This window comes from Embiotoca jacksoni, unplaced genomic scaffold (genome assembly GCF_022577435.1).
Source record: "Embiotoca jacksoni isolate LCO1_2020_lvr unplaced genomic scaffold, fEmbJac1.0.p SCAF_8, whole genome shotgun sequence".
Taxonomy (NCBI): domain Eukaryota; kingdom Metazoa; phylum Chordata; class Actinopteri; family Embiotocidae; genus Embiotoca; species Embiotoca jacksoni.
This window is the reverse complement of record NW_027185436.1, coordinates 2,358,592-2,371,075: the sequence shown is the minus strand read 5'-3', so window position 1 is coordinate 2,371,075 and position 12,484 is coordinate 2,358,592. Positions and strand designations below refer to the sequence as shown.

Sequence of the window (12,484 nt, the reverse complement as noted above, 5' to 3'; positions counted from 1 at the left end):
CTTGTTCTATGTTTCAACAATGACAAATATCCCTTTAATTTTTGTGGCCAAAATGACTGCTGTCAAGCATAAAACAGTTTGATTTTTGTGAATGTTATTGTGACAAGTCACACATTGTTGAATAGCTACTGGAAACTTATCATTTGGGGACAGATTAGCTTCCACTTTTTAGTGTTTGTTTTCATTTTATTGACTCCTTGTTGGGAATGAAAATTATACGTGAAATGATCTCACCTAAGTGGAATTTTCTTAATTTGTGTCTCCATCTTAATATTCATATCGCGGACCTGCCTTTTCTTCTTTTTCTTCCAAGAAACATTGTCTTTAAGTGTTGAGAAATTTTATTTTAAGCGTTAACGTAAGACTAACTGACAACTAACATTATTGGCGGCCTTAAATCATTGCTTACACAACCTGGATTCAGATAATCTTCCTTGGAGGCGCTGAGAGGGACTGTGTGCACAGCTAAACCTATGTATAGTCTGGCTGGGCTGCTGGACTCGGCTTAACCAACACTTAAACAAATACACACAACACAAAAACGCAAACAGAGATAGACTCACAAGAGCAGAAGTAGGGAGCCTCCCTGCAGCTCAACGTTGGAGTGTGTGATTAGGGTGGGTGGATCCTCGAAACCATAATTGAAAATGGCTGAATCCCAAAAGCATCAAAAAGCATCTCAGGGCGTATAAAACATGTTTAATACTTCCAGATGGGGACATAACTGTGATGTAAGAAGCGGATTAAAACTACACCCTGTGGTATTCAAACTGTGATCCTTAATATTCTGTGTAAATACAGTGCTATGTCATTTGTCTGCAACTTTTATTGTTTTTTCTTTGTGCTCTTTTGAAAAAGCGATCTCTAGTGGGAAAGCCTGTTTTGAATTAATATTATTGAATCAATGCAACAAAAAAAAAAATCCCTTTCTGTTATTACCTACACATCTTTATTTGATATTTTTTTTATATTGGTTGTGTAACTTTCTGGCCAGTAATAAAGGCAATAATGAAAGTCTGGGCCAGTTGGACGAGCTGCACAGCTTGATGAAAGCTGAATGGACCTCTTGTGAGTATGATGATCTCCTGTCCAAACAACCTCAGAATGATAACAATGAACACAATAAATCTAGACTCAGTATGTTAAAGGCAGATTGTAATTATACACCCCAATTTCTTTGGGTGTATATTTGTTTTCTTTGCTCACAGAGGAATAAAAGCAGCTTCTAATTTACAATTGAATGTTATTTCATGAGAATAGTTTGTTGTTTTGACGAGGAGTTAATGAGGTGAATTTAACAAAGCATAGTGGCGTGAGCCACCACAGCTCTTCAGGTGCATACAAACCATGGAACTAATTATTACTCTTAAAGGACTTTATTATGTTTTAATTGATGGATAGTTTATCTGTAAAAAAAATCATCATCAATTTTCTTTGGATTGTCTGACAATATGTCTTTTGGGTTTGAAGACAGACAAACTGAAGAAATGTACATATTAGCATTAAATGCAGCTGGAGTTGTTGTCAGTAACATCACTTATATCCTACACTGCATCTTAATCATAACTCGAATTGAAAACAATATAATTAGATTCCAAAATGTATGAGCTCCAGCACAATTATTTATAAGAACGAAATACAAAAACACTAGCACACTATCTTTAAAAAGGCTGCTGTCAACTTTGTTTGTGTGTGTGCATGTGTGTTTTCAAGGAAAGGCCTGGTTTCTCCAGCGAAGACATGGCATGCAGGGAAAACAGTTAACGCCCATGTGTGCTCATCGGGGCGGGCACTGGTGTAAACCGTGGTGTTATGGGGCAAAGCTGGGCTGGACAATGGGGGTAAGTGGGGTCACGCCCTGGGATAACAGCCAGCTGCAGGGGGCGGTGGGCCGATGTGTTTGCATATACCTCCTTCTCGCTGCACATCTCGCTCCCTACCCACAATCCACTGGGGTGTTTGTCCGGCCTGGAGGCTTCCCACACCCTCCACCTCTGTCGCCTGCTCTTGTCTCCTTTTTGTCTCTATCCTTTCCTCCTATCTGTTTGTCCTTTATTCTGCATTTTCATTAATGTTACAAAATGCACTTATTTTTTTCTCTCATCATTATACTTCCAGTTATTACTTCTAGTCTATCAGTTTCCCTTTTCATCTCACTGCGTTTGAAAAAGTAGCACACTTGACTTGCTGCAGTGTCATTCCTTCATAACACGGACACATGATGCTGCACTAGCTAGCATATGAGTGCGTATGTGCCAGTCCAGATGTCCACCACTATGCATTATACATTTGTGTATATGCTTTTTTTTTTCTTTTTTTTTAAAGGAAGGGAAGAGAGACACTATTAGTTCTCAGATCTCCCAGAGATTTTTTTGCTTTTGAATGCAATGAATCCCCTCTGTCTCTGATGCATCACAAAATGTCTGCACAACATGGAATTTCTGCCATCAGACATCACAGGAAACAAACCAGGCAAGCCAAATACATCCTCTGTAGATGTTCCTAAATTCGACCCGTGGAACAGCGCTTGTTGTCCCTCGCTTCCGTAATTGTCTTGGAGTCTCTGCAAGCACTTTGTCCGCCCAGATAAACCATGCTTTGTTAGTACAGAGAGCTGACATAGTGCTCTTTTTGTCTGATGGGCCACATTTACGTTCACTCTCACTGTACTGGCAGACGAACAACAACAACACTATTTGCCGGCAACAACACTGTAATGTTCAGACATACAGAGGGACAAGATTGTGCAGGAGCCTCATGATAACCCGTTGATGCTGCTGTGCTTTGACTCTGTGGTCTGAATATATTGAGTTGAGGTGGTTTGTTGCAGTGCTGTCAGCTATATTTAAGAACAAAATTAAACTGTTTTGCTGTTATAGTCAGTTTATTTCATCTGGGTATTTGAAATTTCCCTTAATAAAACAGAGGAAATGATGCACAGGCCTATTTTACACATAAATGGGTTCAAAATGAGTCTCTTTAATATCCCAGCTTCAGTCATTTGTCTTACCGAGAGGCAGAGAGAGGGAGAAAGAAAATATGCTGTGCCAGATGAAATAGATTACTATACATTATACTGTAACTGTACATTTAACTCTAACATGTATGATCTAGTCTGTACTGTCTCTATAGATCTGATTGGCTCCACTATGATGCAATGCTGATCTGATGCAACCCAGAGGCAAGAGGATGTCCGGCCCCAAAAATGGTGCAACCTGCCTTAATCTTTCATTTATAATAGTCTGCATCTTCATCGTGACTGCCGCTTCCTCTTCCTCTAGTCAGCATCAAACTGTGACATGGGTGATGCACACATCCCATAACAACAGTGGCACAATATTAACCTTTCCCTGACTTGTTCCTCTCATGCTCCTGTCTGCTTGCAGTCTGCCACGCGGAAGTCATGCGTCCTACTGCCCCCTGGTGTGTGTAGCAGCACATTACAACCCTTTTAAAGGTTGTTTTTTGTCCCTGCATCCAACAAGTAAAGGTGCTCCTAATCCAGATCTACCTGTTTAATTATTGAGAAACATAATGTTCACCTACTAATCTCACACATGATCTAATGTAAGTTTCCTTTTAGCAGTTAATTGGGAAGGATTTTCTCCTAAAAGCAAGGTGAAGTGATTTATATTGTTTATCCAGGACATCTCAAGTAGTAAACTCCTAATGGCTTGACAGTAAAGATACAGCTGACCAGGCTGTCTTCAAACACACCGTGAGTTGGAAAGACCATAATTTATAAAACAATGAGAGGCTTGTGGTGCAACACATGTTTTTGGCTGGACCTACCAGCTTCAGCACTACATAAATATATATTTCAGATAAGAATGCTCCGGAGAGTTTAGAGCATAGTTGCCAAAATTCTTTCCTTTGAAGGTCTAAAAATCAAATTGGATTGTTTTGAATTTTTATGTTATGTCAAATTACCTTTAATTAAAATTATGATATATTTTGCAGAAAATTAACATTCTAAATCTGAAATAAAAGTTCAGATAATGAACTCATTATTCTGTGTAATAGTAATGTTATTATTTTGCAAAATGTATTGTCAAAAACAGTCATCTTGACAATTTTTTTTAAAATTTGACCCTGTTCAGAGTGCCACTTCCTCCATCTGTCATCTTGCCTGGCAGCCCAAAATCAGTACTTAAGAATAAGGAGAATAATCATGAGCTTGTCAAATGCTGTAAAAACAAGGAAGGTGCAGGACAAACTTTGCCTGCAGGCCCCTAAATTGGGCTGCTCTGGTTTGGAGACTAGCATGTATTAACAAATATGAAGATCCACTTACATCAGGAGCTGTAACCTCAAATTTGAGTCAGTGGGGATTTGATTTTCTATAAATTATATTTCTGTGAAATGAGAGGAAAGTAGTGCCAATGTTCGCATTGATGAACCCATTAACCAGGTGAGGTGTCCCTTTATATTGTCTGTTAATGTTAATATATATATATATATATACATATACAGTATATATATTTGTGTGTGTGTCCACAAGGATATATAAACCTGCACACACACAGCAAGTGGAGGCGAATGGTCAGAAGAATCACTAACGCCTGTCACTCCTTCACCAGAAAGTTGACCAGATGATCAACGTTTTTCTATTTTTACGCCTTTTTCTATCACTGTAGTTGTAGTATCATAATTTCATGGGCAGCATGGTGGGGCAGTGGTTAGCACTGTCCTATCGTAGGTCCCATCAAAGTCAACTACACAGACCTACGTGGGTTTTCTACAAGTGCTCCGGTTTTCCCCACACTCAAAAAAAAAAAATGCATAGTAGGTTAAATAGTGATTCTGAATTGGCAATAATAGTAATTATAATACCTCACAACAAAAGAAATTAAACCAAATAGTGAAATCAATACAATTAACAGTCGAATCATTAAACCAAATCAATAAATGTAATGGTAAAATAGTGAGTTTTCCAAAGGGACTTAAAAGAAGTCAATGTGTTAGTTTCCCTGATCTCCTCCGTCTTTACACAACTGAGGGGCCCAAAAAGAAAAGGGCCCGGACACCTTTAGTTTTTAAGGTTTGACCAAGGGTTGTACAGGACCAAAATTTACCAATACCAGCTAAAATCTACGAGTCTTGATACCAAAATCTGCTTTTGGGGGAGATTCTTGTATTCATGTTGTTTCTCAAGGCTTCAAATTATCTTTAGTACTCGTCAAAACGTTTTTTTTTCTTGGCGTTAAAACAAACATATCTGCAGCACAGAGTTGTGTGTGATGACGCAGTATCTTAATCACCGCTTTGAACAAAAGGATATCAGTGCAAACTCTGTCTGCCGAGGAAGATCATGTAAGATGATTGAAAGCTCCAGAGCAACTGTGGAACTGTACAATTATTTCGTCAACGAATGTTTCCAAGGTCATGAACAAACTTTAAAACATCACCATTGGGGTAAAAAATACACAAGACTAAAAAAGAGACTTCAGATGTTTCACCCACATGTGAGATGAACATCTAGTTAAACTGTTATGATTTCAACACAGTAGGATGAAAACAAAATGGCCTACTGCTTCCAACAAAGATCTGACTCTTTAGGGAAATTGAATTTGTATCTACCGGCTACTAGTTGGAACTGAAGTCCCTTTGATGTCCCCTTCAATGGGACCCCTCGCTGGTGTGTATATGTGTGTCACTCTATGAGAATGTGTGTGTATGTGTGTGTGCACCCATTACCACAAAATCAGCAGAAAACAAAATAAGTCTCAGACGTCAAAGAGAGCCAGGAGAGAAGATGATCTGTTTTCAGTCTTGGTGAACCACATTTCTCTCCCCAACCAGCTCTCCAGTCATCCCTCAGTCCGACCGCTGTCCTCACATCTCTGCTGCCACCTAACCACCGGGTGGCACATGTGGCAAAGTATTGGACTGTGTCAGCATGTCCTCTCACGCAAGATCCCGTCTCTGAGACCAGCGTGAGTGATGTGCACGACGGCTTTTCATTTGGGGATTTAGATGTTTGGGATTTGGCTCTCTGACGCATTGTTTTCCTCCTCACAGTGATGATGTGTGCCGGCTGTCTGAGGCAACAAGGGAGCGATGGAATGGGAGGTTTGGGGATGTGACAAACCATCAGAGGGAATGACGGGGAGTTAGTGAAGAAGAAGAGTGAAAAGAGGTAGATAGAGGAGAGGAATGAAGTTCTTCTAAGTTTGATAACGAAGATCTGTAACCTCGCATCCTGGTTTAATTCCACCTCTGTGCTATCGTCTGCTTCACTTCCGTTTTCCCACGCTGTGAAATCACTCATTCATTCTCAGGTTCTCATCCCTGTTCTTTAAATATCACCGTATTTCTGTCATTCTACCTTCATCCCCATCATCACCTGGTTTTCCTGGGAATCTCCACCGAAGTTCCCGTCAGTCATCTCCGATTTCCTCTCTTACCAACCGGTCGATGAAGATTCTACGCTTCTTCCTGTTAAGAGGGAGTTTCTTCCTTCCCACTGTCAGAGGTTTTATTGGGTTCCTTTCTTAAGCGCCCTGAGGTGTCTTATGTTGTGATTTGTCACTACAGAAACACAATCTTTGAAACCAGTGCACTCCACTCCACCACTTCCAGCGCTGTCCTCTTTCCCACATCCATCTGGGACATCCCTCTATGACCTGACCTCTCATCATCCAGGAGTCCACAAACTGTAAAGGTGCATTCATTTATTCTTACTTTTACTATGATCCTTTTTATGTACATGACAACAATAGCCACAGCCGGAGAAGCCATCTGTCCTGATCTCGATATCTCAAAGATGCCTTGATGGAACTTCTTTGAATTTGGAACAAATCTTTGTTTGGTCCCAAGAATGAACTGATTAGATTTTGTGGGTGAAAGGTAAAAGGTCAAGGTCACAGTGACCTCACACCCTCACATTCTTGTGAACACGATATCTCTTCAAATGAACTGATTAGATGACGTGTCCAAAGGTCGAGGGTCTGTTTTCAGCCATAACTCAAGAATTCATGCAACTTGTGACAAATTGTCACACAAATGTTGAAAGGGATCAAATGGGAAAGTGATCAAATTTTATATCCAAAAGGGCAAAGGTCAACTTCACCCAGACATTAAGATATTCTGCAGTAACACTTTTTCGGGCATTATTCAATGCCATGTTTCAGGAACAAAGCAGAGATGTGATCATATTTCACATTTGGTTCAACTCTGAATCGGTGACACTAATCTTGGGTATCCACCTAAAAACTGACTTGGTTTAGATCGTCTGTGCTGTTGGGTATATTTTGAAGTATCATCTACTCTCAACAGGCTTTACTGGCCAAACATGTGAACACCTTTAAGGATTCCTTCAATGTCTGCTCTGGTCTGGACAGGTATGGATGGTAACTTAACTGGAGACATACAACCATGAGGTAGTAATTTTACATATTATCATCTTAAAAGCTGTTATGGGGATACAGTATGTCAGCAAACAGTTGGTTTTTTTTGTGGTTTTTAGGGAAATGGAAATGTTTGTCTATAGAGCATGATTGTTCCTAATCTTAACAAAGTGCTGCCAGTGCTACACACAAAACACAAAACTTTCCTCATTATGTTAATTATTATATTTCCTGAGAGTGAGTGTTGGGCTGTGTGGAGCCAAGAAACAGAGCAATACATTTACAAATTGAGCCATTTAGCTTCACTTTTGCATAAAACAGCGAGAAACAGAAAATAGCTAAATTGCTCTGACTAAAGAGAACCAAATCCTCCTACCAGCTCACCAGCTTGATCTTATATCATGGTTGTTTATTCAAAAACCCAAGAGTAAGAATCATAGAGTTGTGGTATTAATGGGGGTTTGCGCTGGACTTGATTTTGCAAAGCTCAGCTAACTTCACAGCTTCTTACACCATTTTTTTTTTAAAGCACAGATGTGAGAATTTGATAGGTTCATCTCACTCTTTTTCCCAAAAATGTCAACTTCTTCATTCAAGAGTGCAGTGTAAACCTTGCATGACCCAGTAGTAATGTTAGTAAACTTCTGGTGCATCAATATTTCCTGCCAGCGACCATAAAAACAGCCACTTGTAATTTTTTTTTTTAATTTCTTAAATATATGTTGTAAGCACAACATATATTTAAGAAATTAAAAAAAAAAAAAAAAAAACGTATTAAATTGGAGGAAGTTACCAAACATGAAAACAAACTCACCGTTGTGCCTGGAGACAGAAACACGCACCTCCACGCGCGCACACACACACACACACACACACACACACACACACACACACACACACACACACACACACGCACACACACACGCACACACACACGCGCACACACACGCACACACACACACACACACGCACACACGCACACACATACACACACACACACACGCACAATCTCCTGTTTCCAATCTTGTTTCCTCATCCACTTTCCCGCCATATCGCCACCAGGCAAGCTCCACTTACTCTTTCACCCTTTGATCACTGATGAGGACATCACACACCCCTCCTCCCTCTCTTTTTGACATATAGTGTTTCCAATTTGTTTTCAGAATGAAAACGATGTAGAAATATTGTCTCTACATCGTTCACCCTCCTATCACTAGAGCAGAAGTGTTGAGCTAAATAACCGCCCGCTGCTTTCTTTTATCTGGATGCTATGTGTGTATATGAGCGTTAGTGTGTGTGAGAGAGGGAGTACAGATTCCATCCATCCATCCTTTGAGAACATGTTCACGCCTGTGCGAGTGTATCAACATCATATCCCCCCCCCTATCCTCCACACCTCTCAGGACAGATTATGAGCGTTGGAGTTGACTGAAATGACTTTGAATTCTCCAAAGCCCCTAACCCCTGGGAACATACCTGTTCTTGCAAGCCTCAAATGTACAGGTGCCTCATTTCAAAAGACTGCAGTCCCCTTCTTTTTCTCCCTTGCTCCTTTTCCTCTCTCAAATCCCCCCCCTCCCTCCCCCACTGCAACTTTACCCCTCTGCTGAACTAGAGGCCTATTGAAATACTTCCCCTGGTCTCGTCTGCACTTCAAAGTCGACTTTCAGCCCTCAAGCCAAATCCGATGGGGCAGTCCGACCAGGAAAGGGTCCAACCCCTGAATAGTTAGGACTTCAAAGTCTGCAGCATTTAGTTATGAGCTGTTTGAAAATTGGAGAACACCTTTAAAAAAAAAAAAAGAAGGGGGGGGTTTGTCCACTGTAAAGTTGATACTGTAATTACAATTGTATAACCAAAACGTTGGTCAGATGACGTGCATCTTGTGGTTTTCTCAGGACTCTTAATACAGCCGGGTTCTGCTTTTATAAAGGATTCTTTGCATCATAAACAATCAACAACCTCATTCATTCACTTCATTCACTGAACACTTTTCATTTTGCTCCGATATAATTCAGTGTTTTATTTTGTATTTTGTTCGTTTTGACGGCACTACATACACTCTTGTGACTCAAACCCTCATTTATAAAAAGCAGAGAGTCTTCCACTGTATAGTAAACATATGGTGTGATTTCAGATACAGAACCTCGGGAGTAACCCTGCATACACTAGTCTGTGCAGCAGTGTCTGGGGGATGACATGCGGTATCACAACATGTCCCATGTTAGCATGCACCTCTCGAACTTTTTGCAGCTCTGCTGTCTTGGCAGTTTTAGACTGTCCTGGATATTCGCTGTGCACTTGCTGTCAGCTGTTAACTAGAAAGACTCATGTTAATTGCTTGTTGCCCAGCTCACTAGTTATCAACTCGAGCCGGTTATGACATTAGCATTAACTTATTAAAGTCCAACTTCACCCAGAAATGTGATTTTCATTGTGAATTTTCAGCTCTGCAAAATGATGTCGGCCTAAGTGCAGAGATTACACGGTTGTTTTTCACTTCCATCGACCGGAGGAAAATAAACACTTGGACAAACGTCAACGTGAGAAGAAGTACTTAATATGACAGGAAACATGTTTGATCAACATTCATTTAAAGTGTACGTTGACGTTTTAGTTTGGTTCACGTCCCATCCGGTAGCTTTTGGATAGCGTCGGCATTTATGAGATATATTGCAACCAACCAACAGAGAGCGATAAAGATATGTTTGCCTTCACTTCGGTAGAGCTGTTGTTCTTCTTCTTAAGTAGTCTGTGAGCATTAACACAAATAGAAATACATTCAGTCTGTGTGTTTTATGGAAAGACGCCCAGTTTGATGAAAGCAAGCGTATCGAGGATAACATTACTTCCAAAGCAACACTTTACATTTGCAGTGAAGTAACGTGACAAAATGTTGGTTCCCTCCAATCATCAGATAGGTGTTACCCATCACTCAGGGAAATGATCCGATTTGGGGAAAATCATGAAAACCCTCACATCAGGGATTCTCTGCACACAAGCGACGTTTTGCTGTGAGCTGTATCGTTGTTTATGGCAGCTCTGTACGACGTAAAACCAGACATCATGGTCGAGCATGCTGCAAATGTAATGGATGTAACAGTGGCATACCGCATAAGACTGTGTGAAGCAGTAAGTAGTACAGAATACTGCTTTAGTATGGCTTTTTTTGTCAGATTGCCTTTCTAATAAATCCAACCCCTTTCCTCTTTTCCAAACACTAACCCTCTCTGGCAGATCCAAAACCAAAGTGACATCATCATCTCACTTTAAAGCTGTAGTAGGCAACTTTGACCAAAGTAGGAAAAAAAAAAAAAAAGTCTTTTTGTCATATTTGCTAAAACTGTCTCTATGTACTGACAGTAGTGCACGAGACATGATCTGTGAAAAAACAACCCTCTCTGGCGCCTCCTACAGCGGTCTGCTGGAATCATGGCGTCTGGTTCTCGAGAACCAACCAGAGCCACGAAAGGTCAATCATTGCTCGTGCTCACGCTGCGAATAGCCACGCTACTGGTTAGCTCGTTTAGTTTGAAAGGTGTCTCTGTGAGACGTCCAGGCACGCATATCAAGTTTCTCCTGATATTTATGTTTCTGTGCTGTCAGCTAAATGCTCTCAGAAGTGTCTTAATCCTCCTTCAGCGGATATCACCGCAGTTTCTGATCTCAAACATCTGCGCGCTGAAATGAGCGCGTGCTCGGTCTTTTTACCGCACAGATACTGTCAGAGACTCTTCATGTCGAAAAACAATATATGTGGTGCTTTATGTTGGCTGCAGTGATGTCGTTACACAACAGTGATGCACGGCCTTGGTAGCTGTGGCCACTGTCATGGTGTGAAATGTAAAATAATCCAGTGAAAGTCACTGCAGCAGTCTGCTGTTTACAGTATGAACGTTTGTCCTGGAACATTTGATTTCGTCACCTTTTTTGTAGTAAATAAATGGTTTGTGTCACTTGATTCAAAATGATCACTGTTGTTAGTAGTTTACATTTTAGACTGTGGTCAGCGATGGTTGACCTCTCAGCTGCACCACTGCCTTCCTTATTGTTACTGAAAGTTGGAAGAGGCACAATAATTTATTTTTAAAAAAAACAAGCAAGGCTAAATTCTGACATTAATCTGAATTAGGGTTAGGGTTAGGGTTCTGAAAAAAAAAAAAAATTCCCCGAAATATGAACCATTATTATCATTCATAAATCAAACTGTGATCACATTCCCAATTTTTTTCTGCTCTTTCCACAGATCAGAGGTCGCCACAGAGGGAGGATGAGGAATCCTGACTTCCAGCGTCAAAGTTTATGTTGCATCATGCCTCTGCAACCAACTTACTCTGTTTTATTCTTAAGCAAAATAAAGTTTGACAATATTTCCAAGTGTTGTCATTGCTTGTCTTTGATCATTTCCTTAGACATTGCTTGCCTGGTATTTACCCAGTGATTCTAATTTATCCAACTGTTCGATACTGTTTTAAATTGTCCAAACAATATTTTGATCATATGTTATGGTAAAGTAATACATTTGTTTTTTACATTCTGGAAATTAGAATCCACTTTACAAATAACACTTTATTGGAGAAGAAATGATGGAAGTGACATAAATATTTGAAAATATAAATGTTGAGCGATATAAAAAAAAAACGATGTGAAATTTATGTACAGCTTTGCAAAAGTAACAGCAGCTGTATCCTCCATCAGGATCTGTGGAGCTCACATCTGGCAGCAGGTAACATCTGGCAGCAGGTAACATCTGGCAGCAGGTAACAGCTGGCAGCAGGTAACAGCTGGCTGATGACGTCATGTTTGATGTCAGGCTGGGGTCGCTGGACAAACGTTGCTCAAGCACTGCCTGACGGAAATCAAGGTGTTTAATTTGCTCTGAGAAGGAACAAAATGCACGGTAGCACAGCCTGTTTACTTTAACTCATAGCATCCACAGCTAACAAACAACAACATCAGGACCGACGGTGTGTAGAAACAAGACGTTACGACTGAGGCTGCTTACATGCGATCCTCTGCCATCGGAGGTCCTCGGGTGTTCGGCCTGATGCACCTCGGACACAGCTACCTGCTGGGGTCGGTGTCTCCCTCTCAAACCCTGGCGTTCCCTCTCAAACCCTGGCGTTCCCTCTCAA

The 12,484-nt window shown here is 40.6% G+C and overlaps 1 long non-coding RNA gene across 1 annotated transcript; it reads left to right on the top strand.

Annotated features, from left to right (window-relative positions):
* The first annotated feature begins 5,807 nt into the window (after nucleotides 1-5,807).
* On the top strand, nucleotides 5,808-11,717 carry LOC138215719 (uncharacterized). The gene is made up of 5 exons (XR_011179759.1): nucleotides 5,808-5,936; nucleotides 6,022-6,139; nucleotides 6,538-6,664; nucleotides 7,279-7,343; nucleotides 11,596-11,717. It is a non-coding gene; the product is annotated as an uncharacterized lncRNA (long non-coding RNA).
* The last annotated feature ends 767 nt before the right edge of the window (nucleotides 11,718-12,484 follow it).